The following is a 6,000-nucleotide window of genomic DNA, read 5'->3' on the forward strand; positions in this document are numbered from 1 at the left end:
GAGAAACCCATGGTTGTTGAGTGTCCGCAAGTGTGTGCATAAGGTTTGAAGAGTCAAAATATTTGTAATGCTTTGAAATTGGCCTTTACTAATGACAGCTGTTGCCATGCACAGATCTAACAAGTATTAATAATCGCATGTAAATAGCCATTTATCGGCTGATTAAGCATCATTACTAGCAGTATGAAATAACAGCATGACTCACATCGCATCCAGTCAGTCAGCTCCACTTGCCATAAGAAGTTCTGGAAAAGCACAGAGTGTAAGCTCGGCCGCGATCACTTGACTGCTGCTCAATTTGAAGATCAGGTCGATCTGGTCCAAACTCTTCACCTTTTCTTTCTTTTTCGTCCGATCGCCTTGCGCATGGGGTATTTTAGCACAGAACTTACAAAATTTCCTCTCATATTTAGCTGGCTTTATGTGTCCCTTTTTAACCAGTCGGAACTGGTGTTTGCTGAAAATATTGGCATTTTTTCAATTCCAAGAGAGACTGTGTTAACATCTTTTCAATTAAAAATAAAAATTTTACCAAAATCTTTTATTTAACAAGGCATGCCCAAACCTTTGCATAAGACTGTATATAGTCTTTCAGAAGAAGATGGAGGGTCACAAACCATCAAGCAAAGCTGAGCTGTTTGCTTTTTTTGGAAAAAATCGTTTTCCTCATTTATCAACTCCTTAAAGTACTCCTTCCATCTTCCCATCACCCTCCTGGCATCTGTCCGTACATTTCCATCTCTATCCTTAATCACTCTAACCTGCTGCACATTCTTCCCATCTCTATCTCTCTGCCTTGCCAACCTGTACAGATCCACCTCTCCCTCCTTACTGTCCAGCCTAGCATAAAAGTCCTCATATGCTCTTTGTTTGGCCTTTGCCACCTCTATCTTCACCTTACTCTGCATCTCCCTGTACTCCTGTCTACTCTCTTCAGTCCTCTCAGTGTCCCACTTCTTCTTAGCTAGCCTCTTTCCCTGTATACACTCCTGGACTTCCTCATTTCACCACCAAGTCTCCTTGTCCACTTTCCCCTTACCTGATGATACACCAAGTACCCTCCTACCTGTCTTCCTGACCACATTGGCTGTAGTTGTCCAGTCAACTAAAAGCACCTCCTGACCACCCATAGCCTGTCTCAACTCCTCCCTAAAGACTTCACAACATTCTTCCTTTCTCAGCTTCCACCACTTTGTCCTCTGCTCTGCCTTTGTTCTCTTCGCCTTCCTCACCACCAGGGTTATTTTACACACGACCATTCTGTGTTGTCTGGCTACACTCTCCCCTACCAACACTTTGCAGTCACTGATCTCTTTCAGATTACAACGTCGACACAAGATGTAGTCGACCTGAGTGCTTCTGCCTCCACTCTTATATGTCACCCTATGTTCCTGCCTCTTCTGGAAGAAAGTATTTACCACTGCCATTTCCATCCTCTTTGCAAAGTCCACCACCATCTGTCCTTCTACATTCCTGTCCTGAAGACCAAACCTGCCCATCACATTTTCATCACCTCTGTTCCCTTCCCCAACATGTCCATTGAAGTCTGCACCAATCACCACTCTCTCCCCTCTGGGGATGCTCTGCATCACTTCATCTAACTCACTCCAGAATTTCTCCTTCTCTTCTAACTCACATCCTACCTGTGGGGCATAAACACTAACAACATTCAACATCACACCTTAATTTCCAGCTTCAGACTTACCACAGTATCTGATACTCTCTTCACCTCTAGAACATTCCTTACAAACTCCTCTTTTAAAATAACTCCAACTCTATTTCTTTTCCTATCCACACCATGGTAAAACAATTTGAACCCTGATCCTAAGCTTCTGGCCTTGCTACCTCTCCACCTGGTCTCCTGGACACACAGTATATCCACCTTCCTTCTCTGCATCATAGCAACTAACTCTCTTCCCTTCCCTGTCATAGTCTCAACATTCAAAGTCCCTACTATCACTCCTAAACTCTTGCCTTTCCTCTTCTCTTTCTGCTTTCGAACACGCCTTCCTCCTCTCCTTCTATGATAGTGTATACTGCATAGTGTTTATTTTGGCATTTTGATGATTTATTATGGAAAGTATTTAATGAGCTATTAAATTTCTATTACATTTATTAAATTGGATTTGTTTCCATAGTACCATCCCTGCCATTGTTCACCACTGAACCCACAAAGAAAGAAACTTTTCAACGTAGGTGGATCACTTTACTTTTTCCTTTTCCATTTTTCTTCTTTAAGATAATAAAGAAGTGTATGCTGTTATTCCATTGTTTGTGTTTGTGTTGCACCGCTCGTGTCACTGTTCACCACTGAAAGCCAAAATTATTGTACCTAATGATGCCACTGAAGAGAAATGATGTGCTTTAAAAAAATAATAAATCTCATATTTAATTTAACTGCAATTATTTGTGTTTCTGTAGTTAGTAATGCCCAGATCAACCCACATCCTGTCCCCACTTCCACAATAAGTATGTCTCTCCCTCTCTCTCTCTCTCTCTCTCTCTGTGTAAAACTTTGGAGGTGAAATATTAGTTACTAGTTCTTCCTTTTAAAAACATTCATGGCATTTTCACATTTATTTTTGCACTGATTGTGTTTCTGTAGGTAACTTTCCCTTTGCGGCTCCCACACCTGCACTTCAAAAGAAAGAAGATGTTCAAAGTAAGTTTATTTATTTATTTATTTATTTATTTATCACTCACTCACTCACTCACTCACTCCTGTTTCAGCTGATCAGCTGTTTTAAAATGAATATCTGATTGGTCTTTCTTCTATCTTTATTGATCTTTTTAATAATCTGTTTGACTGTGGCTGGAATTTTGTGTTTTTGTAGTTAAGGCCACTACCCAGAAACTTTCTGATTCTGATGCACAAAAGAAATCTTTTCAGTGTAAGCATCTTTCACTTTTAAACACATAAACACACACACACACACACACACACACACATAGACAGACAGACACACACACACACACACACATACACACACACACATAGACAGACAGACAGACACACACACACACACACACACACACACACACACACACACACACACACACACACACACACACACACACACCTGTTTTAGCTAATCAATTGCTTTTGATAAAAATGTCAGTTACATTTTGTATTGTTGTAAAATCGTAACTCTGATGTGTTTGTGTTTTAGTAGATAGACTATTTGACCAGAAACCTTCCATACCTGAACCCCCAAAGAATGATTTTCAATGTAAGTATCTTTCTCTCACAAACAGATATACAGTACACACACACACACACACACACACACACACACATTTATTGAATGTAAACATACTGTACCAACTGTTACATCTAATTCTCATTCTGGTGGTGATGTTTAAGACTTTTTTTTTCATGTTTAGACCCTTAAGCAGGGTTACGATTACAAACATAAAGCTCACACACATTGTCATTGCTGAATTTTGGCTCAAATTAAACAAATTCCGGTAACAATGTGCAGCCATCTGTTAAGGAATCCTGCCTGGAAACAGATACAGTATATACTTACCAAAAGTGGTCCACGTGTAAAGTTCACCAAGGTTATCTTGGTGATAAATATTGCAAAAATTTAGCCCCCCCCGCCCCCCGCCTGATAAATACCTTTTGCAAAGGGCTTTTAGTTCTGTAATATTCTATGATCGTCTTGCATGCACAGCTCTTTTAAGATCTACCCACAAATTTTCAATGATTTTTAAATCTGTGATGGCCGTTACAAAACCTTCAGCTTGTGTCTCTTGAGGTATTCCTTAGTGGATTTTGAGGTACAGTATGTTTAGGATCATTGTCTTGTTGTAGAAGCCGCCCTCTTTTCAGCTTCAGCTTTTTACAGATGGTGTGATGTTTGCTTTCAGAATTTGCTGGTTTTTACTGGAATCCATTCTTCCTTCCACCTGTGCAATGTTTTCTGTGCCACTGGCTGCAACACAACCCCAAAACATGATAGATCCAACCCCATGCTTAATAGTTGGCAAGGTGTTCTTTTTATGAAACGCTGCTCCTTTTTTCTCCAAACATGCCTTTGCTGATTGTGGCCAAAGAGTTCTATTTTACCTTCATCAGTCCACTTGTTTTCAAACCACGTCTCAGGCTTCTGTAAATGTTCTGTTGTATACTTCTGATGTGGGATTTTATGATGGGGATCAAAGTAAGGTTTTCTTCTGCTGACTCGTCCTTGAAGGTCTTGTGGAAAGGTGCACCACCACTCCTGAGTCTGCTAAATCTTCCTGCAGGTTTTTGTGCAGTCAAATGGGGGGTTTGATTTGTTTTTCTGACCAGCATATGAGCAGTTCTCACTGAGAGTTTTCTTGGTCTTCCAGATCTCATCCTAACCTCCATAGTTCCCCTGAACTGCCATCTCTTAATTACATTTCTCACTGTGGAAGCTGCAAGCTGACAATTCTTTCCTATCTTCTTGTAGCCTTCTCCTGCATTGTGGGCATCAATAACTTTCATTTTTAGAATCTTAAACAGCTGCTTAGAGAAACCCATGGTTGTTGAGTGTCCGCAAGTGTGTGCATAAGGTTTGAAGAGTCAAAATATTTGTAATGCTTTGAAATTGGCCTTTACTAATGACAGCTGTTGCCATGCACAGATCTAAGAAGTATTAATAATCGCATGTAAATAGCCATTTATCGGCTGATTAAGCATCATTACTAGCAGTATGAAATAACAGCATAACTCACATCGCATCCAGTCAGTCAGCTCCACTTGCCATAAGAAGTTCTGGAAAAGCACAGAGTGTAAGCTCGGCCGCGATCACTTGACTGCTGCTCAATTTGAAGATCAGGTCGATCTGGTCCAAACTCTTCACCTTTTCTTCCTTTTTCGTCCGAGCGCCTTGGGGTATTTTAGCATAAACAGAACTTACAAAACTTCCTCTCATATTTAGCTGGCTTTATGTGTCCCTTTTTAACCAGTCGGAACTGGTGTTTGCTGAAAATATTGGCATTTTTTCAATTCCAAGAGAGACTGTGTTAACATCTTTTCAATTAAAAATAAAAATTTTACCAAAATCTTTTATTTAACAAGGCATGCCCAAACCTTTGCATAAGACTGTATATGGTCTTTCAGAAGAAGATGGAGGGTCACAAACCATCAAGCAAAGCTGAGCTGTTTGTTTTTTTTGGAAAAAATCGTTTTCCTCATTCATCAACTCCTTAAAGTACTCCTTCCATCTTCCCATCACCCTCCTGGCATCTGTCAGTACATTTCCACCTCTACCTTTACATGCTGCATCTCCCTGTACTCCTGTCTACTCTCTTCAGTCCTCTCAGTATCCCACTTCTTCTTAGCTAGCCTCTTTCCCTGTATACACTCCTGGACTTCCTCATTTCACCAGCAAGTCTCCTTGTCCACTTTCCCCTTACCTGATGATACACCAAGTACCCTCCTACCTGTCTTCCTGACCACATTGGCTGTAGTTGTCCAGTCAACTAAAAGCACCTCCTGACCACCCATAGCCTGTCTCAACTCCTCCCTAAAGACTTCACAACATTCTTCCTTTCTCAGCTTCCACCACTTTGTCCTCTGCTCTGCCTTTGTCCTCTTCGCCTTCCTCACCACCAGGGTTATTTTACACATGACCATTCTGTGTTGTCTGGCCACACTCTCCCCTACCAACACTTTGCAGTCACTGATCTCTTTCAGATTACAACGTCGACACAAGATGTAGTCGACCTGAGTGCTTCTGCCTCCACTCTTATATGTCACCCTATGTTCCTGCCTCTTCTGGAAGAAAGTATTTACCACTGCCATTTCCATCCTCTTTGCAAAGTCCACCACCATCTGTCCTTCTACATTCCTGTCCTGAAGACCAAACCTGCCCATTACATTTTCATCACCTCTGTTCCCTTCCCCAACATGTCCATTGAAGTCTGCACCAATCACCACTCTCTCCCCTCTGGGGATGCTATGCATCACTCACTAACTCACTCCAGAATTTCTCCTTCTCTTCTAACTCACATCCTACCTGTGGGGCA

The sequence above is a fragment of the Clarias gariepinus genome, chromosome 1 (genome assembly GCF_024256425.1).
Source record: "Clarias gariepinus isolate MV-2021 ecotype Netherlands chromosome 1, CGAR_prim_01v2, whole genome shotgun sequence".
Lineage (NCBI taxonomy): Eukaryota > Metazoa > Chordata > Actinopteri > Siluriformes > Clariidae > Clarias > Clarias gariepinus.